This window comes from Ascidiella aspersa, chromosome 5, assembly GCF_963924565.1.
Source record: "Ascidiella aspersa chromosome 5, kaAscAspe10.2, whole genome shotgun sequence".
In the NCBI taxonomy this organism is placed as follows: Eukaryota; Metazoa; Chordata; class Ascidiacea; order Phlebobranchia; family Ascidiidae; genus Ascidiella; species Ascidiella aspersa.
In genome coordinates, this window is record NC_139451.1 from 29,541,254 (window position 1) to 29,565,111 (window position 23,858).

Consider the following 23,858-nt stretch of genomic DNA (forward strand, 5'->3'; position numbering starts at 1 on the left):
TTTCATGCCAGTGGAAGGAACGTTCGAGCATGTTTTCGTGTTGGACTCAGCCTGGGTAGATGCACGACAGGCGAAGAAGGACATCTTCGTCGCCTGGCTCGACGTCAAGAACGCCTTCGGCAGTATCCGTCACGATTGTATTCGTAGCATAATGGACGAGCTTCAGGTTCCTGACTACTTGATTGAGTGCGTTGCTGATATCTACGTTGGTAACACGTGTGTCGTTCGCACGGCGGGTGGTGTTACCAACGAGATACCAGTAGGGCGAGGGGTACGCCAAGGCTGCCCCTTGTCCGGCCTCGTATTCAATCTGGTGGCCGAGGTTCTTGTTAGAGGGGTCAAAGCTCGCGCCGGTTGCGGATACAGATTCGATTGCGCTCCTAATGTCTTTTCCCAAGTGCTGGCATACGCTGACGACGGGTGTCTCATCTCGAGCTCGAGGTCACAGATGTGCGAGCAGCTGAAAGTGTGTGAGGAGTTCGCCGGCTGGGCAGGTATCCGTTTTAACCCGAAAAAATGCCGCATAATGAACCAGGTGCTGGTTGGAAGTCGCCGACAACGGGATCCGCAGCCTTTCTCGCTCTCGGGCGAGGAGGTCAAGGTGATTGGTCTGGGCGAATTCTACCGCTACTTGGGAGTGCGGCAGGGATACCTTCCTGACACTCGATCGAACACCACCCTCGAGTTGTCTGCCGAGCGAATCAAGCGACTCTTTGAGTCGCCCCTCACGCCACACCAGAAGCTGCTGGCACTGAAGCGATTCGAGCTCCCCCGTCTGAGCTTCATCTTGAGGTTGCGGCATTTTCCGGTAAAGGAGTTGAGGAAGGTGGACTCTACGGTGCGGCGTTGCGTGCGCATTTCACTCCGCCTCCCAACACGAACGTGCGTGGCTTTTTACCACACGTCAGCAGACAGCGGAGGCCTGGGGATCCCGTCGATTGCCGCCGAGGGCGACATACTGGCGGTGACACAGGCCTTCAAAATGCTGACAGCACCGGACTGGCGGGTGCGCGCCGTGGCCGTGGGTCGACTCGAATCTCTCTCGAAACGGATGGCCAAAGCTGAAAGTGTCGATGCCGGTGCGATGGCAGCTTTCATATCAGGGGGCAACGTCAGTGGTAACGGGTGCGGAGCGGGCGGAAGTCTGGAACGAGACTTGTTTACGTTTGTACGCAAGGCCTCGGAAAGGATCGATGTTCAATTCGTCGCGGGCGCTGACGGGCAGTTTTCTGTGACGTCTGGTGACAAGACGTTATCCCCCAGCAACCGGGCAGTATTTACCAGGACCCTCCACGCCTTACAATCAAAGCGTTGGAGGGAAGTGTGGGCCAGTCATCCAGACCAAGGTAAGACCGTAGGGGCCCACACCCAATACGGTTATTCGAACCACTGGTTGAAGAACCCCGGGGCTCTGACTATTCCAGAGCGCATTTTCGCGATGAAAGCACGCCTCAACCTCCTTCCTGTCAAGAAGGTTCGGGAACGATTTCACGGGGGACAGTCAGACGTTAGGTGCTGCAGATGCGGCAGTTCGGCCGAGACACTTCCCCACGTACTCAACCACTGTGTTCCCGTCATGCCCCAAATCCTATCTCGGCACGACGCCATACAGGGGGAAGTGTTGCGCCACGTACCTTCAGGGACCTTCACCAAGGTTTCTTGTGACCGAGTTTGCCGGGAGCACGCCGATGCCACGGGTGAGAACCTCCGGCCAGACTTGATTGTCGAGAGCGCCGACAGGTTCTTAGTCGTGGACTTTGCGTGCCCTTTCGAAAACGGCCAAGTTGCCCTTACCGCTGCTGCGGCCCGTAAGCACCAAAAGTACAGGGAGTTGTGTGGAAACTTGGCCCGTGTTTCCAAGAAGCGAGTCCTTTTCCACACCTTCATCATCGGCTCCCTGGGCAGCTATGCTCAAGGCAACAATTCCACCCTCAGCGCCTTGGGCATCACGGGCCGTCGTATGACGGAGGTAGCCAGAGCATGCTCAGCTCTGGCTATCAAGGGTAGCCACCACGTGTGGCAATCTTGGTGCAGGGGGATTGTTACCAAACCTTAAACCATCCTTTGCAAGCGCAGACTGGCACCACACAAACACAAACCGGACGATCACGGCGGCGGGGCATCAACTTAACCGCAAATAAACCAGCTCACCAGTACGTTCATCAATCAGCCAACAACCCAGCCCACTCACCACCCCATCACCTCGGAAAACTTCAGCCCTTTGACCCCAGCTCTATCCACGCCCCGCCGCCAACCCCTCCTCGCACTCCAATGTTAAAGCTGGCCTCCTCCAATCAAAACCCACTCCTGATAGTTTCGCCGAGGTGCTCCCAACTCTTCAACCGCGCGGCAGCCGGGGACCAACTCTCCAAACACTTTAACGTTCCAACGTTCGTCTATCGTCCCCGGCCAACACCTTCAACAGTTCCGCCCGCCACACCAGTCGAATCATCGTCAACGGCAAAAGGGCGGATGCCGCGCGGTCAACACCTCACCTCTTCACACCAATGGGGCCGGCTAGGAAGCCTGCCCCCGAACTGTCTGGCACCAACACTGGAGCACCTCGGCCCCCCAACCAACACGGAGGCCAGCAGGCCGGCGCACGTCGCCGACCCACTAATTCGCACCATCCCCACCCGGTTTGCACAACACTTAGCTTTTAAATCTTTTTTTTTGTCTTAGGTAGCTCGTTTTTAACCGCTTTACCGCCCCAAAATTGCACTTACTAGCAATTAAAGCACTTACCGCACTTAAACCTCTTTCAAGTTTTAAATGCACCCCCCCTTTTTTTATATATATGCAAAGTTCCGAACTATTTTTTATATTTACATTGTTTTTAAATATTTTTATACCCACACCCCGTGTACTTTTTTCGCCACCCTCACCCCTTTCCACTCACTAGGCACACTTCCAAAATATGTATCTAAATTACACAATACCATACCCGAGCCCAGTCTGCGCCAGTCCCTCTGTTCCTCCTGCGACGTCTCCTGCAAGCCCTACCATCGGCGGGCCCCACAATTCACTTAGCTTATAACTTAACTAATCTGGCCCTAACTTTTTTAAATTTACCTTTTTTTTCCACAGTAATCATCAAATCTTAACCAAACCAAACCCACAAATTCTATCACCCATCGCCGTTACGGCGGTGGAGGCCGAGCGTGCAACGCACAATACTTATTGCCGGCGAAGCCTGTTTATATTGTCGTTTTCGTGTTTTATCGCCGTCAACACAATAAACCGGTGTACAGTCAAAAGTCTGTTCTTCTCAGTTTAATACCTGGGACGCAAGCGATTCGCTTGCTCTTTGTATTAACCTGATTTTTGGACAGGGAGCACGGTGCCGAAGCTTGCTTCGCCCTGCTCACGGGTTGTCCTGGTATTGCAGTACCTCCAGGCACGGCCCACATTCCCACACTGTGGGAATTCCTCTTCATCCAATTGAAAATTTGCTTCTTGTTTTGAAAAAAAGAAGCAAAACATAAATCGATTTTTCGAGCGAAAATTGAAAAGAAAAATGGTGACCGATCGGCCAAAAATGACAAATTTTGTTCCTACAAGTTGATGCGGGGGGCTTATGGGGTAGCTATCCACAAAGAGTACGGGCGAGTAGTCGAGTAGGGCCTCGGGAAAAATCGTCACAACTCATACTTACCTGACGGGGGTCTTTAACCGTGATCACGTAGGCGGTTGGCCCAAGGCGAGGCCTTGCCATTGCACTTCGGCTTGGCTGACCCTTGCGATTACCCCAAATGCGGGTAACTCGGCCGTATAATTTCTGTTAGCGGGGTGTGCGTTCGCGCAAAACCCCATACAAACCTTAATCAGTTCTGAAAAAGCTTGGAAACGGCAAGAGCCGGTCGTAGCTGCAAAACGCTGAAAGAGCAGGAGGAAATTTTCGGGGGGCGTCTTCCGAGTAGCGTCGGCAGAATCGAGTAAAATGTCAAAATAAGGAACGCTTCACGATTTTGCGTGTCATCCTTGCGCAGGGGCCATGCTAATCTTCTCTGTATCGTTCCAATTTTAGTATATGTACTGCCGAAGCAAGTACAATCGTTTACCAACTTTTTTCCTTATCAACGACCTCGTCGAAAAACGCCGACTCTTTGCGGAGAAGACCCGAATCGCCCAGCCAATTGATTTAGATGTGTCACGATGACGTCGGCAAAATTTCAATAACTCCTGGCCAGAAATCAAAGGCCAGCTAAAACGAGAGTCCGACTGCCAAATTCTCTTTTCAATTCTTTTCCAATTGTAATTCGTCGTGTCGTTTTGTCGAAAATCGCTTCCAAATGCACTCTTTTCGAGAGACGGCAAAATACGTTTTCGCTTGCCAAATCTTTCCACGGCCAACCAGCAAGTCTTGGGTAAGGCTGAGAGTTGTACTTCTTCCTGACTGACCCCAAACTTTATCGCTTCTCGGCTCTTTAGAGCTAAGATCAAGTGTAGTATCTGTTCTTCTCAGTTTAATACCTGGGACGCAAGCGATTCGCTTGCTCTTTGTATTAACCTGATTTTTGGACAGGGAGCACGGTGCCGAAGCTTGCTTCGCCCTGCTCACGGGTTGTCCTGGTATTGCAGTACCTCCAGGCACGGCCCACATTCCCACACTGTGGGAATTCCTCTTCATCCAATTGAAAATTTGCTTCTTGTTTTGAAAAAAAGAAGCAAAACATAAATCGATTTTTCGAGCGAAAATTGAAAAGAAAAATGGTGACCGATCGGCCAAAAATGACAAATTTTGTTCCTACAAGTTGATGCGGGGGGCTTATGGGGTAGCTATCCACAAAGAGTACGGGCGAGTAGTCGAGTAGGGCCTCGGGAAAAATCGTCACAACTCATACTTACCTGACGGGGGTCTTTAACCGTGATCACGTAGGCGGTTGGCCCAAGGCGAGGCCTTGCCATTGCACTTCGGCTTGGCTGACCCTTGCGATTACCCCAAATGCGGGTAACTCGGCCGTATAATTTCTGTTAGCGGGGTGTGCGTTCGCGCAAAACCCCATACAAACCTTAATCAGTTCTGAAAAAGCTTGGAAACGGCAAGAGCCGGTCGTAGCTGCAAAACGCTGAAAGAGCAGGAGGAAATTTTCGGGGGGCGTCTTCCGAGTAGCGTCGGCAGAATCGAGTAAAATGTCAAAATAAGGAACGCTTCACGATTTTGCGTGTCATCCTTGCGCAGGGGCCATGCTAATCTTCTCTGTATCGTTCCAATTTTAGTATATGTACTGCCGAAGCAAGTACAATCGTTTACCAACTTTTTTCCTTATCAACGACCTCGTCGAAAAACGCCGACTCTTTGCGGAGAAGACCCGAATCGCCCAGCCAATTGATTTAGATGTGTCACGATGACGTCGGCAAAATTTCAATAACTCCTGGCCAGAAATCAAAGGCCAGCTAAAACGAGAGTCCGACTGCCAAATTCTCTTTTCAATTCTTTTCCAATTGTAATTCGTCGTGTCGTTTTGTCGAAAATCGCTTCCAAATGCACTCTTTTCGAGAGACGGCAAAATACGTTTTCGCTTGCCAAATCTTTCCACGGCCAACCAGCAAGTCTTGGGTAAGGCTGAGAGTTGTACTTCTTCCTGACTGACCCCAAACTTTATCGCTTCTCGGCTCTTTAGAGCTAAGATCAAGTGTAGTATCTGTTCTTCTCAGTTTAATACCTGGGACGCAAGCGATTCGCTTGCTCTTTGTATTAACCTGATTTTTGGACAGGGAGCACGGTGCCGAAGCTTGCTTCGCCCTGCTCACGGGTTGTCCTGGTATTGCAGTACCTCCAGGCACGGCCCACATTCCCACACTGTGGGAATTCCTCTTCATCCAATTGAAAATTTGCTTCTTGTTTTGAAAAAAAGAAGCAAAACATAAATCGATTTTTCGAGCGAAAATTGAAAAGAAAAATGGTGACCGATCGGCCAAAAATGACAAATTTTGTTCCTACAAGTTGATGCGGGGGGCTTATGGGGTAGCTATCCACAAAGAGTACGGGCGAGTAGTCGAGTAGGGCCTCGGGAAAAATCGTCACAACTCATACTTACCTGACGGGGGTCTTTAACCGTGATCACGTAGGCGGTTGGCCCAAGGCGAGGCCTTGCCATTGCACTTCGGCTTGGCTGACCCTTGCGATTACCCCAAATGCGGGTAACTCGGCCGTATAATTTCTGTTAGCGGGGTGTGCGTTCGCGCAAAACCCCATACAAACCTTAATCAGTTCTGAAAAAGCTTGGAAACGGCAAGAGCCGGTCGTAGCTGCAAAACGCTGAAAGAGCAGGAGGAAATTTTCGGGGGGCGTCTTCCGAGTAGCGTCGGCAGAATCGAGTAAAATGTCAAAATAAGGAACGCTTCACGATTTTGCGTGTCATCCTTGCGCAGGGGCCATGCTAATCTTCTCTGTATCGTTCCAATTTTAGTATATGTACTGCCGAAGCAAGTACAATCGTTTACCAACTTTTTTCCTTATCAACGACCTCGTCGAAAAACGCCGACTCTTTGCGGAGAAGACCCGAATCGCCCAGCCAATTGATTTAGATGTGTCACGATGACGTCGGCAAAATTTCAATAACTCCTGGCCAGAAATCAAAGGCCAGCTAAAACGAGAGTCCGACTGCCAAATTCTCTTTTCAATTCTTTTCCAATTGTAATTCGTCGTGTCGTTTTGTCGAAAATCGCTTCCAAATGCACTCTTTTCGAGAGACGGCAAAATACGTTTTCGCTTGCCAAATCTTTCCACGGCCAACCAGCAAGTCTTGGGTAAGGCTGAGAGTTGTACTTCTTCCTGACTGACCCCAAACTTTATCGCTTCTCGGCTCTTTAGAGCTAAGATCAAGTGTAGTATCTGTTCTTCTCAGTTTAATACCTGGGACGCAAGCGATTCGCTTGCTCTTTGTATTAACCTGATTTTTGGACAGGGAGCACGGTGCCGAAGCTTGCTTCGCCCTGCTCACGGGTTGTCCTGGTATTGCAGTACCTCCAGGCACGGCCCACATTCCCACACTGTGGGAATTCCTCTTCATCCAATTGAAAATTTGCTTCTTGTTTTGAAAAAAAGAAGCAAAACATAAATCGATTTTTCGAGCGAAAATTGAAAAGAAAAATGGTGACCGATCGGCCAAAAATGACAAATTTTGTTCCTACAAGTTGATGCGGGGGGCTTATGGGGTAGCTATCCACAAAGAGTACGGGCGAGTAGTCGAGTAGGGCCTCGGGAAAAATCGTCACAACTCATACTTACCTGACGGGGGTCTTTAACCGTGATCACGTAGGCGGTTGGCCCAAGGCGAGGCCTTGCCATTGCACTTCGGCTTGGCTGACCCTTGCGATTACCCCAAATGCGGGTAACTCGGCCGTATAATTTCTGTTAGCGGGGTGTGCGTTCGCGCAAAACCCCATACAAACCTTAATCAGTTCTGAAAAAGCTTGGAAACGGCAAGAGCCGGTCGTAGCTGCAAAACGCTGAAAGAGCAGGAGGAAATTTTCGGGGGGCGTCTTCCGAGTAGCGTCGGCAGAATCGAGTAAAATGTCAAAATAAGGAACGCTTCACGATTTTGCGTGTCATCCTTGCGCAGGGGCCATGCTAATCTTCTCTGTATCGTTCCAATTTTAGTATATGTACTGCCGAAGCAAGTACAATCGTTTACCAACTTTTTTCTTTATCAACGACCTCGTCGAAAAACGCCGACTCTTTGCGGAGAAGACCCGAATCGCCCAGCCAATTGATTTAGATGTGTCACGATGACGTCGGCAAAATTTCAATAACTCCTGGCCAGAAATCAAAGGCCAGCTAAAACGAGAGTCCGACTGCCAAATTCTCTTTTCAATTCTTTTCCAATTGTAATTCGTCGTGTCGTTTTGTCGAAAATCGCTTCCAAATGCACTCTTTTCGAGAGACGGCAAAATACGTTTTCGCTTGCCAAATCTTTCCACGGCCAACCAGCAAGTCTTGGGTAAGGCTGAGAGTTGTACTTCTTCCTGACTGACCCCAAACTTTATCGCTTCTCGGCTCTTTAGAGCTAAGATCAAGTGTAGTATCTGTTCTTCTCAGTTTAATACCTGGGACGCAAGCGATTCGCTTGCTCTTTGTATTAACCTGATTTTTGGACAGGGAGCACGGTGCCGAAGCTTGCTTCGCCCTGCTCACGGGTTGTCCTGGTATTGCAGTACCTCCAGGCACGGCCCACATTCCCACACTGTGGGAATTCCTCTTCATCCAATTGAAAATTTGCTTCTTGTTTTGAAAAAAAGAAGCAAAACATAAATCGATTTTTCGAGCGAAAATTGAAAAGAAAAATGGTGACCGATCGGCCAAAAATGACAAATTTTGTTCCTACAAGTTGATGCGGGGGGCTTATGGGGTAGCTATCCACAAAGAGTACGGGCGAGTAGTCGAGTAGGGCCTCGGGAAAAATCGTCACAACTCATACTTACCTGACGGGGGTCTTTAACCGTGATCACGTAGGCGGTTGGCCCAAGGCGAGGCCTTGCCATTGCACTTCGGCTTGGCTGACCCTTGCGATTACCCCAAATGCGGGTAACTCGGCCGTATAATTTCTGTTAGCGGGGTGTGCGTTCGCGCAAAACCCCATACAAACCTTAATCAGTTCTGAAAAAGCTTGGAAACGGCAAGAGCCGGTCGTAGCTGCAAAACGCTGAAAGAGCAGGAGGAAATTTTCGGGGGGCGTCTTCCGAGTAGCGTCGGCAGAATCGAGTAAAATGTCAAAATAAGGAACGCTTCACGATTTTGCGTGTCATCCTTGCGCAGGGGCCATGCTAATCTTCTCTGTATCGTTCCAATTTTAGTATATGTACTGCCGAAGCAAGTACAATCGTTTACCAACTTTTTTCCTTATCAACGACCTCGTCGAAAAACGCCGACTCTTTGCGGAGAAGACCCGAATCGCCCAGCCAATTGATTTAGATGTGTCACGATGACGTCGGCAAAATTTCAATAACTCCTGGCCAGAAATCAAAGGCCAGCTAAAACGAGAGTCCGACTGCCAAATTCTCTTTTCAATTCTTTTCCAATTGTAATTCGTCGTGTCGTTTTGTCGAAAATCGCTTCCAAATGCACTCTTTTCGAGAGACGGCAAAATACGTTTTCGCTTGCCAAATCTTTCCACGGCCAACCAGCAAGTCTTGGGTAAGGCTGAGAGTTGTACTTCTTCCTGACTGACCCCAAACTTTATCGCTTCTCGGCTCTTCAGAGACCTAACATTGGTGGTATACGAGCCTCATCCACGAGTTAACTTTGCATCTTCAATCGGGAAGGCAAAGAGTGAGCCCCTTCAGCTGGCCAAGTTCCTCGTAAACAGACTATACTTGTTAGGCGAGTTCCCCCGGTTGTCGTGTGGTATCGTAGTCACGTTCCTCGACTTGGAGCCCGACGACTCTCTTTTGAGAGCGTGAGGCACAGATACTGGTTTGGAGCCCGACGACTCTCTGTTGAGAGCGTGAGGCGTAGATACTGGTTGGAAGCCCGACGACTCTCTGTTGAGAGCGTGAGGCCTAGTTTTTACTGGTTGGGAGCTCGACGACTATCTGTTGATAGCGTGAGGCACAGTTTTCGTCCCCCGGTTTTCAGCGGCTCCTACGCGGCCATCCGCGCGCTCCGCCCCGGGCCTCTTCAGCAGCGGAGCTCCCGGCATTTCTTTGCCGCAGCCCTCACCCGCACTCCACCGGAGGTCCCTGCAGTTGCCGGTGTGCCATCCGGTGTTTGCTGCCCAGCTCTTGGCCTCACCCCACCGGAGGTCCCTGCAACGTTGGCCAGCTCTTCGGCCCTCTACCTCCAGTGTTCGCCGACCCCCACCGGAGGTCTCTGCAGTTGCCGGTGTGCCATCCTGTGGTTGCTGCCCAGCTCTTGGCCTCACCCCACCGGAGGTCCCTGCAACGTTGGCCAGCTCTTCGGCCCTCTACCTCCAGTGTTCGCCGACCCCCACCGGAGGTCCCTGCAGTTGCCGGTCTGCCCTCTAGTGTCCACTGGTCGGCTCTCCACTGTACCCCACCGGAGGTCCCTACAACTTCGGCAACTTTGTGGTGCTCTACCACCAGCGTCCAGCTACCCCCACCGGAGGTCCCTGCAACCTTGGACAGCCCAGCGGTCCTCTAACAACACCTGCACTCCGCCTCCACCACCGGAGGTCCCTGCACCTGCCCGCTGCTCTTAAGCCTTCACAACCGGAGGCTGTCGCAGCCGCCGGTCTGCCGTTTGTGCACCAGTTCCCGACCTTCACAACCGGAGGCTCTCGCAGCCGCCGGTCTGTCGTAAGTTGCTGTACCCGCTGAAACCAGCCACCACCTCAACTGCGCCTCTCCCCACTCCATCTGCTCCCAACCAGCCTCACCGTCTCACCATCCGCTTCCAACCCATCCGCCTCAAAACCAGTTCTACCATCTGTTCCAAACCAGCCTGCCCATCCATCTGCCTCACCGCCTCACCATCTGCTCCAATCTCGACAACACCACCGAACGTGACTACGATCCACATCCATCTTCACCACACGACAACCCACTACCACCTACGAAGAACTTGGCCCATCACCACCAGCAGCCCTTCACCCCTAACTCGCGGATTACACTCTGGATTAATACCACCAAAACACAAAGGATTATTCCACCTTTCATCGCTCTCAATCATCGCCGGATCCGACACCCTTCCCCCCCTGGTTGGCCCACATCGCCGGTCTCCTTCTAAACAAGTATTTTAGCATAACCTTCTATCCTTTTTGGCCGAGAAGCACCTAACTTTAATTTAATTTATCATACTCCCCCTTGGTTATATCTTTTAATACCCTCCCCCCCTGCAACTCAAGCAATTTTAATAAGGACTCGCGCCGGCTCTAAATTGTGCTTCCTCGGTCCCTCTACCAGTTTTATATCTTACCTTTTTATTATTACATTACATACATTTTACTACTACATATTATTACATATTATTACACACGTCTCGCTCTTTTACAATTTTACTGTGCCACGACTACTCGCAGACTTATATTTTACCTTTTTATTATCACATATTATTACATAAATTTTACTATTACATATTATTACACATTATTACATACGTCTCGCTCTTTTACAATTTTACTGTGCCACGACTACTCGCAGACTTATATTTTACCTTTTTATTATTAAATATTATTACAAACATTTTATTATTACATATTATTACATACATTATATTATTACATATTATTACACATTATTACATACGTCTCGCCCTTCTACAATTTTACTGTGCCACGACTACTCGCAGACTTATATTTTACCTTTTTATTATCACATATTATTACATACATTTTACTATTACATACTATTACACATTATTACATACGTCTCGCTCTTTTACAATTTTACTGTGCCACGACTATTCGCAGACTGTACACCGGTCCCAACGTCATGAACGTTCAACCACCGCGTCGCAGGCTTCGCCCAGCAGTTCGTTCACGCGCGGATCAGGGGACGGCATCATCCAAACCAACCAAAGATGCCCCATCGCAGGAGGAAGCCCCACCCTTGTCGGTAACGTTTAGGGGGCCCGGGGATTCCGTGTTTCGGTGCGGGGTTAGTGGCTGTTCTATGGTCTCGGCAGCGCTCCAATCAGTCAAGCGCCATTTGGCATCTGTACATGGCTTGGCTGTTGGAGTGCTGGACGCGGCCTGTGGGAAGTGTTCCGCTTCCTTCAGGTCGCGTGGCTCCCTCATTAACGTGAGGGACCATTACCGTGCCTGTGGAGCAGTCGCCCCCGCCGCTGCACCGCGGACTCCTCGGGCCTTTTGCTGCCCAGTCTGCGATAGTCGCTGGCCGTCTCTCGTAGCTGCCAAGTCCCACCATTACCAAAAGCACCCGGGCGGGCCGTCACGCAATAACAACAGCTTTGTGGTGGCCCCCGGTCTGTTATCACCTCGGCGTAGCATTAAACAACGCCCCTTTACTCTGAACGTGCGCTACGTCGACGCGGCTACCACCTATAAATGCCCCGTGCCGGCTTGCCCGAAAGGTAATGACGGATACGCTAGAGTCCGAACATTAAAAACCCACCTCAGTACTTGTCACAAAATTAATAACGTCTTACTTAGGGTAGTATGTGGCAAGTGCGAGTGCGTCGTCGCCGACAAGGCTATGTCCTTATTGCCCGCCTCTTCGCACTTTAAATCATGTTCTGGCTCTGGCAAACCCCCGAGCATCCCGGTGCCCATACTCCCACCCTCGCCCGCGAACCACTCTGTTGGGGAGGACTCTGATAGTTCTACAGTTGGCAAGGTCCCTTCGCTGATCTTCTATCAGTCGAAGGCTTCGATAAATACCACCCCGCCCTCGGACAGTGAGTTTTTGTATGGCCACGTCTCTCCCCCAAGTGGGAGTTCTCACTGTTCTTCAGTAACGCTAATTTCCCCCATCGCTACGGTTGCGCCGGTGTTGTCGTACGCCGATGCAGTCCGTACGCCATCTCCAAAGCTGTCACAGATAGATCTAGTTACCCCACCAAACCTACCAACCGTGGGCATTCAGAATTCCTTTTCGGCAGAGTGCGTCGACCCTTACCAGCCTTCCGAGGTTTCGAGCGTCATCAACGCGACCTCACCATCTGGTCCCCCTTCGTTCACGCTCCTTAGGAGCTGGCTAAACACTCCTTGCACCGGGAGTACCAGGCGCGTTCCGGTAGAGATCCCGCAGATCTCTCCTTCTCGCCTCGCTCGACTGGCAGTTACAATTAGGGATCACTATCGTTCAAGGGTTAACGTCGCCACGGGGGTCTCGCCTGATCCGAAGCCACCGAAAGCGAGCGTGTTTCTCTCTGGAGAAACACCTGGCCGCGAAGTGGTGAAAGTGAAGGAGGGGCCGCCAGTTCAAGGAGGGTGGACGGATCGTCCGACACAGCAACTTCTTGTGTCGAACCTTCTTTCTGCCGGAGAACTGGACCAGGCTACATCACCTCCCGAGGTGGTGGAGCCGTGCGTTGCCGAGGCTACCGTTGCGGGAGCGGGGGAGGTGTCGGCGGCAGGGAACTGCCCGTCGCCTGAACCCGTTCCGGGCGCGCCAGAGCGACCGGCCGTGAAGACCAGGTGTGAATGGGAGGCCTTGTTGCCGAGCAGTCCGCCTGTGTCCGATCAGGTCCCAGTACCCGTGGTTGGAGACGTGTCCCACCGAAGTCCTGTTGCAAGCTCTGAAAATGCGTCAAGCTCATTGCCTGTTAGATGTAACGTTAACGACCCACCTTTAACCGACCCCAGTAATGACGACTTGAGAGCTCGCCTTGCGCATGTAATTGACGCCCATTCTTCCCCCGATAGTTTCGGCGAGCTCGAGCACGCATTAGAGGAGTGGACCAAACTCGCTGGCTCTGTAGACATTACGCGTAAGCAGCGCAAGCCTCGATACAACCGCGGTGCTCAGCACCGTGCGACCACCAACCGCGAGCGCGGCCACCCCAACAAGACAACCATACCAGTAAAGGGGGCGGCCGCCAAAGGGCAGTGCTTGCGCTCAGCGTTCTGGCGAGACCAGCGAGCTACGGTTCGCCGCATCACGGACGGGTTAAAAGGGGAGGTCAAATGTGGGATAGCTCCTCGAGTCATCGAGGAGAAGTTTCGCGCCGACCTTAAGGCACCGGGGGCGTACGAGCATCTCGAGCCGGTACCAAGCTGGATGCGAGCCACGACGGGAGGGGGAGATGCGTCATCGGGGGCTTCTGGCGGTGTAGACTCTGCTCCAATATCTCCGCACGAGGTGGAGATGGTTCTCCAGTCCGTTAACACTGCTTCGGCGGCAGGATCCGACGGGTTGTCCTATGGCTTTTGGAGGGCTCTAGATCCCAGGGGCATCGTCCTTGCGGAGCTTTTCGAGAGGTGTAGGATCGCTCGTCGGATTCCCGCGCAGTGGCGTAAGTCGAAAGTCACTCTGATCTGCAAGGATCCGGGCGGCGACCTCGACGACGTCTCGAACTGGAGACCCATTTCCATCTGTCGCAACTTGTACAAGTTGTACGCGGCGGTGTTGGCGCGGCGTTTGCAGCGCTGGGCGCTCGACGGTGGCGTTATTTCTCCTGAACAGAAGGGTTTCATGCCAGTGGAAGGAACGTTCGAGCATGTTTTCGTGTTGGACTCAGCCTGGGTAGATGCACGACAGGCGAAGAAGAACATCTTCGTCGCCTGGCTCGACGTCAAGAACGCCTTCGGCAGTATCCGTCACGATTGTATTCGTAGCATAATGGACGAGCTTCAAGTTCCTGACTACTTGATTGAGTGCGTTGCTGATATCTACGTTGGTAACACGTGTGTCGTTCGCACGGCGGGTGGTGTTACCAACGAGATACCAGTAGGGCGAGGGGTACGCCAAGGCTGCCCCTTGTCCGGCCTCGTATTCAATCTGGTGGCCGAGGTTCTTGTTAGAGGGGTCAAAGCTCGCGCCGGTTGCGGATACAGATTCGATTGCGCTCCTAATGTCTTTTCCCAAGTGCTGGCATACGCTGACGACGGGTGTCTCATCTCGAGCTCGAGGTCACAGATGTGCGAGCAGCTGAAAGTGTGTGAGGAGTTCGCCGGCTGGGCAGGTATCCGTTTTAACCCGAAAAAATGCCGCATAATGAACCAGGTGCTGGTTGGAAGTCGCCGACAACGGGATCCGCAGCCTTTCTCGCTCTCGGGCGAGGAGGTCAAGGTGATTGGTCTGGGCGAATTCTACCGCTACTTGGGAGTGCGGCAGGGATACCTTCCTGACACTCGATCGAACACCACCCTCGAGTTGTCTGCCGAGCGAATCAAGCGACTCTTTGAGTCGCCCCTCACGCCACACCAGAAGCTGCTGGCACTGAAGCGATTCGAGCTCCCCCGTCTGAGCTTCATCTTGAGGTTGCGGCATTTTCCGGTAAAGGAGTTGAGGAAGGTGGACTCTACGGTGCGGCGTTGCGTGCGCATTTCACTCCGCCTCCCAACACGAACGTGCGTGGCTTTTTACCACACGTCAGCAGACAGCGGAGGCCTGGGGATCCCGTCGATTGCCGCCGAGGGCGACATACTGGCGGTGACACAGGCCTTCAAAATGCTGACAGCACCGGACTGGCGGGTGCGCGCCGTGGCCGTGGGTCGACTCGAATCTCTCTCGAAACGGATGGCCAAAGCTGAAAGTGTCGATGCCGGTGCGATGGCAGCTTTCATATCAGGGGGCAACGTCAGTGGTAACGGGTGCGGAGCGGGCGGAAGTCTGGAACGAGACTTGTTTACGTTTGTACGCAAGGCCTCGGAAAGGATCGATGTTCAATTCGTCGCGGGCGCTGACGGGCAGTTTTCTGTGACGTCTGGTGACAAGACGTTATCCCCCAGCAACCGGGCAGTATTTACCAGGACCCTCCACGCCTTACAATCAAAGCGTTGGAGGGAAGTGTGGGCCAGTCATCCAGACCAAGGTAAGACCGTAGGGGCCCACACCCAATACGGTTATTCGAACCACTGGTTGAAGAACCCCGGGGCTCTGACTATTCCAGAGCGCATTTTCGCGATGAAAGCACGCCTCAACCTCCTTCCTGTCAAGAAGGTTCGGGAACGATTTCACGGGGGACAGTCAGACGTTAGGTGCTGCAGATGCGGCAGTTCGGCCGAGACACTTCCCCACGTACTCAACCACTGTGTTCCCGTCATGCCCCAAATCCTATCTCGGCACGACGCCATACAGGGGGAAGTGTTGCGCCACGTACCTTCAGGGACCTTCACCAAGGTTTCTTGTGACCGAGTTTGCCGGGAGCACGCCGATGCCACGGGTGAGAACCTCCGGCCAGACTTGATTGTCGAGAGCGCCGACAGGTTCTTAGTCGTGGACTTTGCGTGCCCTTTCGAAAACGGCCAAGTTGCCCTTACCGCTGCTGCGGCCCGTAAGCACCAAAAGTACAGGGAGTTGTGTGGAAACTTGGCCCGTGTTTCCAAGAAGCGAGTCCTTTTCCACACCTTCATCATCGGCTCCCTGGGCAGCTATGCTCAAGGCAACAATTCCACCCTCAGCGCCTTGGGCATCACGGGCCGTCGTATGACGGAGGTAGCCAGAGCATGCTCAGCTCTGGCTATCAAGGGTAGCCACCACGTGTGGCAATCTTGGTGCAGGGGGATTGTTACCAAACCTTAAACCATCCTTTGCAAGCGCAGACTGGCACCACACAAACACAAACCGGACGATCACGGCGGCGGGGCATCAACTTAACCGCAAATAAACCAGCTCACCAGTACGTTCATCAATCAGCCAACAACCCAGCCCACTCACCCCATCACCTCGGAAAACTTCAGCCCTTTGACCCCAGCTCTATCCACGCCCCGCCGCCAACCCCTCCTCGCACTCCAATGTTAAAGCTGGCCTCCTCCAATCAAAACCCACTCCTGATAGTTTCGCCGAGGTGCTCCCAACTCTTCAACCGCGCGGCAGCCGGGGACCAACTCTCCAAACACTTTAACGTTCCAACGTTCGTCTATCGTCCCCGGCCAACACCTTCAACAGTTCCGCCCGCCACACCAGTCGAATCATCGTCAACGGCAAAAGGGCGGATGCCGCGCGGTCAACACCTCACCTCTTCACACCAATGGGGCCGGCTAGGAAGCCTGCCCCCGAACTGTCTGGCACCAACACTGGAGCACCTCGGCCCCCCAACCCACACGGAGGCCAGCAGGCCGGCGCACGTCGCCGACCCACTAATTCGCACCATCCCCACCCGGTTTGCACAACACTTAGCTTTTAAATCTCTTTTTTTGTCTTAGGTAGCTCGTTTTTAACCGCTTTACCGCCCCAAAATTGCACTTACTAGCAATTAAAGCACTTACCGCACTTAAACCTCTTTCAAGTTTTAAATGCACCCCCCCTTTTTTTATATATGCAAAGTTCCGAACTATTTTTTATATTTACATTGTTTTTAAATATTTTTATACCCACACCCCGTGTACTTTTTTCGCCACCCTCACCCCTTTCCACTCACTAGGCACACTTCCAAAATATGTATCTAAATTACACAATACCATACCCGAGCCCAGTCTGCGCCAGTCCCTCTGTTCCTCCTGCGACGTCTCCTGCAAGCCCTACCATCGGCGGGCCCCACAATTCACTTAGCTTATAACTTAACTAATCTGGCCCTAACTTTTTTAAATTTACCTTTTTTTCCACAGTAATCATCAAATCTTAACCAAACCAAACCCACAAATTCTATCACCCATCGCCGTTACGGCGGTGGAGGCCGAGCGTGCAACGCACAATACTTATTGCCGGCGAAGCCTGTTTATATTGTCGTTTTCGTGTTTTATCGCCGTCAACACAATAAACCGGTGTACAGTCAAAAGTCTGTTCTTCTCAGTTTAATACCTGGGACGCAAGCGATTCGCTTGCTCTTTGTATTAACCTGATTTTTGGACAGGGAGCACGGTGCCGAAGCTTGCTTCGCCCTGCTCACGGGTTGTCCTGGTATTGCAGTACCTCCAGGCACGGCCCACATTCCCACACTGTGGGAATTCCTCTTCATCCAATTGAAAATTTGCTTCTTGTTTTGAAAAAAAGAAGCAAAACATAAATCGATTTTTCGAGCGAAAATTGAAAAGAAAAATGGTGACCGATCGGCCAAAAATGACAAATTTTGTTCCTACAAGTTGATGCGGGGGGCTTATGGGGTAGCTATCCACAAAGAGTACGGGCGAGTAGTCGAGTAGGGCCTCGGGAAAAATCGTCACAACTCATACTTACCTGACGGGGGTCTTTAACCGTGATCACGTAGGCGGTTGGCCCAAGGCGAGGCCTTGCCATTGCACTTCGGCTTGGCTGACCCTTGCGATTACCCCAAATGCGGGTAACTCGGCCGTATAATTTCTGTTAGCGGGGTGTGCGTTCGCGCAAAACCCCATACAAACCTTAATCAGTTCTGAAAAAGCTTGGAAACGGCAAGAGCCGGTCGTAGCTGCAAAACGCTGAAAGAGCAGGAGGAAATTTTCGGGGGGCGTCTTCCGAGTAGCGTCGGCAGAATCGAGTAAAATGTCAAAATAAGGAACGCTTCACGATTTTGCGTGTCATCCTTGCGCAGGGGCCATGCTAATCTTCTCTGTATCGTTCCAATTTTAGTATATGTACTGCCGAAGCAAGTACAATCGTTTACCAACTTTTTTCCTTATCAACGACCTCGTCGAAAAACGCCGACTCTTTGCGGAGAAGACCCGAATCGCCCAGCCAATTGATTTAGATGTGTCACGATGACGTCGGCAAAATTTCAATAACTCCTGGCCAGAAATCAAAGGCCAGCTAAAACGAGAGTCCGACTGCCAAATTCTCTTTTCAATTCTTTTCCAATTGTAATTCGTCGTGTCGTTTTGTCGAAAATCGCTTCCAAATGCACTCTTTTCGAGAGACGGCAAAATACGTTTTCGCTTGCCAAATCTTTCCACGGCCAACCAGCAAGTCTTGGGTAAGGCTGAGAGTTGTACTTCTTCCTGACTGACCCCAAACTTTATCGCTTCTCGGCTCTTTAGAGCTAAGATCAAGTGTAGTATCTGTTCTTCTCAGTTTAATACCTGGGACGCAAGCGATTCGCTTGCTCTTTGTATTAACCTGATTTTTGGACAGGGAGCACGGTGCCGAAGCTTGCTTCGCCCTGCTCACGGGTTGTCCTGGTATTGCAGTACCTCCAGGCACGGCCCACATTCCCACACTGTGGGAATTCCTCTTCATCCAATTGAAAATTTGCTTCTTGTTTTGAAAAAAAGAAGCAAAACATAAATCGATTTTTCGAGCGAAAATTGAAAAGAAAAATGGTGACCGATCGGCCAAAAATGACAAATTTTGTTCCTACAAGTTGATGCGGGGGGCTTATGGGGTAGCTATCCACAAAGAGTACGGGCGAGTAGTCGAGTAGGGCCTCGGGAAAAATCGTCACAACTCATACTTACCTGACGGGGGTCTTTAACCGTGATCACGTAGGCGGTTGGCCCAAGGCGAGGCCTTGCCATTGCACTTCGGCTTGGCTGACCCTTGCGATTACCCCAAATGCGGGTAACTCGGCCGTATAATTTCTGTTAGCGGGGTGTGCGTTCGCGCAAAACCCCATACAAACCTTAATCAGTTCTGAAAAAGCTTGGAAACGGCAAGAGCCGGTCGTAGCTGCAAAACGCTGAAAGAGCAGGAGGAAATTTTCGGGGGGCGTCTTCCGAGTAGCGTCGGCAGAATCGAGTAAAATGTCAAAATAAGGAACGCTTCACGATTTTGCGTGTCATCCTTGCGCAGGGGCCATGCTAATCTTCTCTGTATCGTTCCAATTTTAGTATATGTACTGCCGAAGCAAGTACAATCGTTTACCAACTTTTTTCCTTATCAACGACCTCGTCGAAAAACGCCGACTCTTTGCGGAGAAGACCCGAATCGCCCAGCCAATTGATTTAGATGTGTCACGATGACGTCGGCAAAATTTCAATAACTCCTGGCCAGAAATCAAAGGCCAGCTAAAACGAGAGTCCGACTGCCAAATTCTCTTTTCAATTCTTTTCCAATTGTAATTCGTCGTGTCGTTTTGTCGAAAATCGCTTCCAAATGCACTCTTTTCGAGAGACGGCAAAATACGTTTTCGCTTGCCAAATCTTTCCACGGCCAACCAGCAAGTCTTGGGTAAGGCTGAGAGTTGTACTTCTTCCTGACTGACCCCAAACTTTATCGCTTCTCGGCTCTTTAGAGCTAAGATCAAGTGTAGTATCTGTTCTTCTCAGTTTAATACCTGGGACGCAAGCGATTCGCTTGCTCTTTGTATTAACCTGATTTTTGGACAGGGAGCACGGTGCCGAAGCTTGCTTCGCCCTGCTCACGGGTTGTCCTGGTATTGCAGTACCTCCAGGCACGGCCCACATTCCCACACTGTGGGAATTCCTCTTCATCCAATTGAAAATTTGCTTCTTGTTTTGAAAAAAAGAAGCAAAACATAAATCGATTTTTCGAGCGAAAATTGAAAAGAAAAATGGTGACCGATCGGCCAAAAATGACAAATTTTGTTCCTACAAGTTGATGCGGGGGGCTTATGGGGTAGCTATCCACAAAGAGTACGGGCGAGTAGTCGAGTAGGGCCTCGGGAAAAATCGTCACAACTCATACTTACCTGACGGGGGTCTTTAACCGTGATCACGTAGGCGGTTGGCCCAAGGCGAGGCCTTGCCATTGCACTTCGGCTTGGCTGACCCTTGCGATTACCCCAAATGCGGGTAACTCGGCCGTATAATTTCTGTTAGCGGGGTGTGCGTTCGCGCAAAACCCCATACAAACCTTAATCAGTTCTGAAAAAGCTTGGAAACGGCAAGAGCCGGTCGTAGCTGCAAAACGCTGAAAGAGCAGGAGGAAATTTTCGGGGGGCGTCTTCCGAGTAGCGTCGGCAGAATCGAGTAAAATGTCAAAATAAGGAACGCTTCACGATTTTGCGTGTCATCCTTGCGCAGGGGCCATGCTAATCTTCTCTGTATCGTTCCAATTTTAGTATATGTACTGCCGAAGCAAGTACAATCGTTTACCAACTTTTTTCCTTATCAACGACCTCGTCGAAAAACGCCGACTCTTTGCGGAGAAGACCCGAATCGCCCAGCCAATTGATTTAGATGTGTCACGATGACGTCGGCAAAATTTCAATAACTCCTGGCCAGAAATCAAAGGCCAGCTAAAACGAGAGTCCGACTGCCAAATTCTCTTTTCAATTCTTTTCCAATTGTAATTCGTCGTGTCGTTTTGTCGAAAATCGCTTCCAAATGCACTCTTTTCGAGAGACGGCAAAATACGTTTTCGCTTGCCAAATCTTTCCACGGCCAACCAGCAAGTCTTGGGTAAGGCTGAGAGTTGTACTTCTTCCTGACTGACCCCAAACTTTATCGCTTCTCGGCTCTTTAGAGCTAAGATCAAGTGTAGTATCTGTTCTTCTCAGTTTAATACCTGGGACGCAAGCGATTCGCTTGCTCTTTGTATTAACCTGATTTTTGGACAGGGAGCACGGTGCCGAAGCTTGCTTCGCCCTGCTCACGGGTTGTCCTGGTATTGCAGTACCTCCAGGCACGGCCCACATTCCCACACTGTGGGAATTCCTCTTCATCCAATTGAAAATTTGCTTCTTGTTTTGAAAAAAAGAAGCAAAACATAAATCGATTTTTCGAGCGAAAATTGAAAAGAAAAATGGTGACCGATCGGCCAAAAATGACAAATTTTGTTCCTACAAGTTGATGCGGGGGGCTTATGGGGTAGCTATCCACAAAGAGTACGGGCGAGTAGTCGAGTAGGGCCTCGGGAAAAATCGTCACAACTCATACTTACCTGACGGGGGTCTTTAACCGTGATCACGTAGGCGGTTGGCCCAAGGCGAGGCCTTGCCATTGCACTTCGGCTTGGCTGACCCTTGCGATTACCCCAAATGCGGGTAACTCGGCCGTATAATTTCTGTTAGCGGGGTGTGCGTTCGCGCAAAACCCCATACAAACCTTAATCAGTTCTGAAAAAGCTTGGAAACGGCAAGAGCCGGTCGTAGCTGCAAAACGCTGAAAGAGCAGGAGGAAATTTTCGGGGGGCGTCTTCCGAGTAGCGTCGGCAGAATCGAGTAAAATGTCAAAATAAGGAACGCTTCACGATTTTGCGTGTCATCCTTGCGCAGGGGCCATGCTAATCTTCTCTGTATCGTTCCAATTTTAGTATATGTACTGCCGAAGCAAGTACAATCGTTTACCAACTTTTTTCCTTATCAACGACCTCGTCGAAAAACGCCGACTCTTTGCGGAGAAGACCCGAATCGCCCAGCCAATTGATTTAGATGTGTCACGATGACGTCGGCAAAATTTCAATAACTCCTGGCCAGAAATCAAAGGCCAGCTAAAACGAGAGTCCGACTGCCAAATTCTCTTTTCAATTCTTTTCCAATTGTAATTCGTCGTGTCGTTTTGTCGAAAATCGCTTCCAAATGCACTCTTTTCGAGAGACGGCAAAATACGTTTTCGCTTGCCAAATCTTTCCACGGCCAACCAGCAAGTCTTGGGTAAGGCTGAGAGTTGTACTTCTTCCTGACTGACCCCAAACTTTATCGCTTCTCGGCTCTTTAGAGCTAAGATCAAGTGTAGTATCTGTTCTTCTCAGTTTAATACCTGGGACGCAAGCGATTCGCTTGCTCTTTGTATTAACCTGATTTTTGGACAGGGAGCACGGTGCCGAAGCTTGCTTCGCCCTGCTCACGGGTTGTCCTGGTATTGCAGTACCTCCAGGCACGGCCCACATTCCCACACTGTGGGAATTCCTCTTCATCCAATTGAAAATTTGCTTCTTGTTTTGAAAAAAAGAAGCAAAACATAAATCGATTTTTCGAGCGAAAATTGAAAAGAAAAATGGTGACCGATCGGCCAAAAATGACAAATTTTGTTCCTACAAGTTGATGCGGGGGGCTTATGGGGTAGCTATCCACAAAGAGTACGGGCGAGTAGTCGAGTAGGGCCTCGGGAAAAATCGTCACAACTCATACTTACCTGACGGGGGTCTTTAACCGTGATCACGTAGGCGGTTGGCCCAAGGCGAGGCCTTGCCATTGCACTTCGGCTTGGCTGACCCTTGCGATTACCCCAAATGCGGGTAACTCGGCCGTATAATTTCTGTTAGCGGGGTGTGCGTTCGCGCAAAACCCCATACAAACCTTAATCAGTTCTGAAAAAGCTTGGAAACGGCAAGAGCCGGTCGTAGCTGCAAAACGCTGAAAGAGCAGGAGGAAATTTTCGGGGGGCGTCTTCCGAGTAGCGTCGGCAGAATCGAGTAAAATGTCAAAATAAGGAACGCTTCACGATTTTGCGTGTCATCCTTGCGCAGGGGCCATGCTAATCTTCTCTGTATCGTTCCAATTTTAGTATATGTACTGCCGAAGCAAGTACAATCGTTTACCAACTTTTTTCCTTATCAACGACCTCGTCGAAAAACGCCGACTCTTTGCGGAGAAGACCCGAATCGCCCAGCCAATTGATTTAGATGTGTCACGATGACGTCGGCAAAATTTCAATAACTCCTGGCCAGAAATCAAAGGCCAGCTAAAACGAGAGTCCGACTGCCAAATTCTCTTTTCAATTCTTTTCCAATTGTAATTCGTCGTGTCGTTTTGTCGAAAATCGCTTCCAAATGCACTCTTTTCGAGAGACGGCAAAATACGTTTTCGCTTGCCAAATCTTTCCACGGCCAACCAGCAAGTCTTGGGTAAGGCTGAGAGTTGTACTTCTTCCTGACTGACCCCAAACTTTATCGCTTCTCGGCTCTTTAGAGCTAAGATCAAGTGTAGTATCTGTTCTTCTCAGTTTAATACCTGGGACGCAAGCGATTCGCTTGCTCTTTGTATTAACCTGATTTTTGGACAGGGAGCACGGTGCCGAAGCTTGCTTCGCCCTGCTCACGGGTTGTCCTGGTATTGCAGTACCTCCAGGCACGGCCCACATTCCCACACTGTGGGAATTCCTCTTCATCCAATTGAAAATTTGCTTCTTGTTTTGAAAAAAAGAAGCAAAACATAAATCGATTTTTCGAGCGAAAATTGAAAAGAAAAATGGTGACCGATCGGCCAAAAATGACAAATTTTGTTCCTACAAGTTGATGCGGGGGGCTTATGGGGTAGCTATCCACAAAGAGTACGGGCGAGTAGTCGAGTAGGGCCTCGGGAAAAATCGTCACAACTCATACTTACCTGACGGGGGTCTTTAACCGTGATCACGTAGGCGGTTGGCCCAAGGCGAGGCCTTGCCATTGCACTTCGGCTTGGCTGACCCTTGCGATTACCCCAAATGCGGGTAACTCGGCCGTATAATTTCTGTTAGCGGGGTGTGCGTTCGCGCAAAACCCCATACAAACCTTAATCAGTTCTGAAAAAGCTTGGA

At 50.6% G+C, this 23,858-nt stretch overlaps 32 non-coding genes across 32 annotated transcripts; 22 read left to right on the forward strand and 10 right to left on the reverse strand.

Annotated features, from left to right (window-relative positions):
- The first annotated feature begins 3,220 nt into the window (after positions 1-3,220).
- LOC146146216 (U2 spliceosomal RNA) lies at positions 3,221-3,413 on the forward strand. The gene has a single exon (XR_014499686.1). It is a non-coding gene; the product is annotated as a U2 spliceosomal RNA (small nuclear RNA).
- A 234-nt stretch (positions 3,414-3,647) lies between these two features.
- Positions 3,648-3,812, forward strand: LOC146146217 (U1 spliceosomal RNA). Its single transcript, XR_014500940.1, has one exon. It is a non-coding gene; the product is annotated as a U1 spliceosomal RNA (small nuclear RNA).
- A 132-nt stretch (positions 3,813-3,944) lies between these two features.
- LOC146146218 (U6 spliceosomal RNA) lies at positions 3,945-4,051 on the reverse strand. The gene has a single exon (XR_014499242.1). It is a non-coding gene; the product is annotated as a U6 spliceosomal RNA (small nuclear RNA).
- A 360-nt stretch (positions 4,052-4,411) lies between these two features.
- Positions 4,412-4,606, forward strand: LOC146146219 (U2 spliceosomal RNA). The gene has a single exon (XR_014499666.1). It is a non-coding gene; the product is annotated as a U2 spliceosomal RNA (small nuclear RNA).
- A 234-nt stretch (positions 4,607-4,840) lies between these two features.
- Positions 4,841-5,005, forward strand: LOC146146220 (U1 spliceosomal RNA). The gene has a single exon (XR_014500965.1). It is a non-coding gene; the product is annotated as a U1 spliceosomal RNA (small nuclear RNA).
- A 132-nt stretch (positions 5,006-5,137) lies between these two features.
- Positions 5,138-5,244, reverse strand: LOC146146221 (U6 spliceosomal RNA). The gene has a single exon (XR_014499243.1). It is a non-coding gene; the product is annotated as a U6 spliceosomal RNA (small nuclear RNA).
- A 360-nt stretch (positions 5,245-5,604) lies between these two features.
- LOC146146222 (U2 spliceosomal RNA) lies at positions 5,605-5,799 on the forward strand. Its single transcript, XR_014499668.1, has one exon. It is a non-coding gene; the product is annotated as a U2 spliceosomal RNA (small nuclear RNA).
- Positions 5,800-6,033: 234 nt separating this feature from the next.
- Positions 6,034-6,198, forward strand: LOC146146223 (U1 spliceosomal RNA). Its single transcript, XR_014500976.1, has one exon. It is a non-coding gene; the product is annotated as a U1 spliceosomal RNA (small nuclear RNA).
- Positions 6,199-6,330: 132 nt separating this feature from the next.
- On the reverse strand, positions 6,331-6,437 carry LOC146146224 (U6 spliceosomal RNA). The gene has a single exon (XR_014499244.1). It is a non-coding gene; the product is annotated as a U6 spliceosomal RNA (small nuclear RNA).
- Positions 6,438-6,797: 360 nt separating this feature from the next.
- On the forward strand, positions 6,798-6,992 carry LOC146146225 (U2 spliceosomal RNA). The gene has a single exon (XR_014499669.1). It is a non-coding gene; the product is annotated as a U2 spliceosomal RNA (small nuclear RNA).
- A 234-nt stretch (positions 6,993-7,226) lies between these two features.
- Positions 7,227-7,391, forward strand: LOC146146226 (U1 spliceosomal RNA). The gene has a single exon (XR_014500989.1). It is a non-coding gene; the product is annotated as a U1 spliceosomal RNA (small nuclear RNA).
- Positions 7,392-7,523: 132 nt separating this feature from the next.
- On the reverse strand, positions 7,524-7,630 carry LOC146146227 (U6 spliceosomal RNA). Its single transcript, XR_014499245.1, has one exon. It is a non-coding gene; the product is annotated as a U6 spliceosomal RNA (small nuclear RNA).
- A 360-nt stretch (positions 7,631-7,990) lies between these two features.
- LOC146146228 (U2 spliceosomal RNA) lies at positions 7,991-8,185 on the forward strand. The gene has a single exon (XR_014499670.1). It is a non-coding gene; the product is annotated as a U2 spliceosomal RNA (small nuclear RNA).
- A 234-nt stretch (positions 8,186-8,419) lies between these two features.
- LOC146146229 (U1 spliceosomal RNA) lies at positions 8,420-8,584 on the forward strand. The gene has a single exon (XR_014501002.1). It is a non-coding gene; the product is annotated as a U1 spliceosomal RNA (small nuclear RNA).
- A 132-nt stretch (positions 8,585-8,716) lies between these two features.
- On the reverse strand, positions 8,717-8,823 carry LOC146146230 (U6 spliceosomal RNA). Its single transcript, XR_014499246.1, has one exon. It is a non-coding gene; the product is annotated as a U6 spliceosomal RNA (small nuclear RNA).
- Positions 8,824-17,268: 8,445 nt separating this feature from the next.
- LOC146146231 (U2 spliceosomal RNA) lies at positions 17,269-17,461 on the forward strand. The gene has a single exon (XR_014499687.1). It is a non-coding gene; the product is annotated as a U2 spliceosomal RNA (small nuclear RNA).
- Positions 17,462-17,695: 234 nt separating this feature from the next.
- Positions 17,696-17,860, forward strand: LOC146146232 (U1 spliceosomal RNA). Its single transcript, XR_014501015.1, has one exon. It is a non-coding gene; the product is annotated as a U1 spliceosomal RNA (small nuclear RNA).
- Positions 17,861-17,992: 132 nt separating this feature from the next.
- Positions 17,993-18,099, reverse strand: LOC146146233 (U6 spliceosomal RNA). Its single transcript, XR_014499247.1, has one exon. It is a non-coding gene; the product is annotated as a U6 spliceosomal RNA (small nuclear RNA).
- Positions 18,100-18,459: 360 nt separating this feature from the next.
- LOC146146234 (U2 spliceosomal RNA) lies at positions 18,460-18,654 on the forward strand. Its single transcript, XR_014499671.1, has one exon. It is a non-coding gene; the product is annotated as a U2 spliceosomal RNA (small nuclear RNA).
- Positions 18,655-18,888: 234 nt separating this feature from the next.
- LOC146146235 (U1 spliceosomal RNA) lies at positions 18,889-19,053 on the forward strand. Its single transcript, XR_014501026.1, has one exon. It is a non-coding gene; the product is annotated as a U1 spliceosomal RNA (small nuclear RNA).
- Positions 19,054-19,185: 132 nt separating this feature from the next.
- LOC146146236 (U6 spliceosomal RNA) lies at positions 19,186-19,292 on the reverse strand. The gene has a single exon (XR_014499249.1). It is a non-coding gene; the product is annotated as a U6 spliceosomal RNA (small nuclear RNA).
- A 360-nt stretch (positions 19,293-19,652) lies between these two features.
- Positions 19,653-19,847, forward strand: LOC146146237 (U2 spliceosomal RNA). The gene has a single exon (XR_014499672.1). It is a non-coding gene; the product is annotated as a U2 spliceosomal RNA (small nuclear RNA).
- Positions 19,848-20,081: 234 nt separating this feature from the next.
- Positions 20,082-20,246, forward strand: LOC146146238 (U1 spliceosomal RNA). The gene has a single exon (XR_014501039.1). It is a non-coding gene; the product is annotated as a U1 spliceosomal RNA (small nuclear RNA).
- Positions 20,247-20,378: 132 nt separating this feature from the next.
- Positions 20,379-20,485, reverse strand: LOC146146239 (U6 spliceosomal RNA). The gene has a single exon (XR_014499250.1). It is a non-coding gene; the product is annotated as a U6 spliceosomal RNA (small nuclear RNA).
- A 360-nt stretch (positions 20,486-20,845) lies between these two features.
- On the forward strand, positions 20,846-21,040 carry LOC146146240 (U2 spliceosomal RNA). Its single transcript, XR_014499673.1, has one exon. It is a non-coding gene; the product is annotated as a U2 spliceosomal RNA (small nuclear RNA).
- Positions 21,041-21,274: 234 nt separating this feature from the next.
- On the forward strand, positions 21,275-21,439 carry LOC146146241 (U1 spliceosomal RNA). Its single transcript, XR_014501050.1, has one exon. It is a non-coding gene; the product is annotated as a U1 spliceosomal RNA (small nuclear RNA).
- Positions 21,440-21,571: 132 nt separating this feature from the next.
- Positions 21,572-21,678, reverse strand: LOC146146242 (U6 spliceosomal RNA). The gene has a single exon (XR_014499251.1). It is a non-coding gene; the product is annotated as a U6 spliceosomal RNA (small nuclear RNA).
- Positions 21,679-22,038: 360 nt separating this feature from the next.
- Positions 22,039-22,233, forward strand: LOC146146243 (U2 spliceosomal RNA). Its single transcript, XR_014499674.1, has one exon. It is a non-coding gene; the product is annotated as a U2 spliceosomal RNA (small nuclear RNA).
- A 234-nt stretch (positions 22,234-22,467) lies between these two features.
- LOC146146244 (U1 spliceosomal RNA) lies at positions 22,468-22,632 on the forward strand. Its single transcript, XR_014501061.1, has one exon. It is a non-coding gene; the product is annotated as a U1 spliceosomal RNA (small nuclear RNA).
- A 132-nt stretch (positions 22,633-22,764) lies between these two features.
- Positions 22,765-22,871, reverse strand: LOC146146245 (U6 spliceosomal RNA). The gene has a single exon (XR_014499252.1). It is a non-coding gene; the product is annotated as a U6 spliceosomal RNA (small nuclear RNA).
- A 360-nt stretch (positions 22,872-23,231) lies between these two features.
- On the forward strand, positions 23,232-23,426 carry LOC146146246 (U2 spliceosomal RNA). The gene has a single exon (XR_014499675.1). It is a non-coding gene; the product is annotated as a U2 spliceosomal RNA (small nuclear RNA).
- A 234-nt stretch (positions 23,427-23,660) lies between these two features.
- On the forward strand, positions 23,661-23,825 carry LOC146146247 (U1 spliceosomal RNA). Its single transcript, XR_014501097.1, has one exon. It is a non-coding gene; the product is annotated as a U1 spliceosomal RNA (small nuclear RNA).
- The last annotated feature ends 33 nt before the right edge of the window (positions 23,826-23,858 follow it).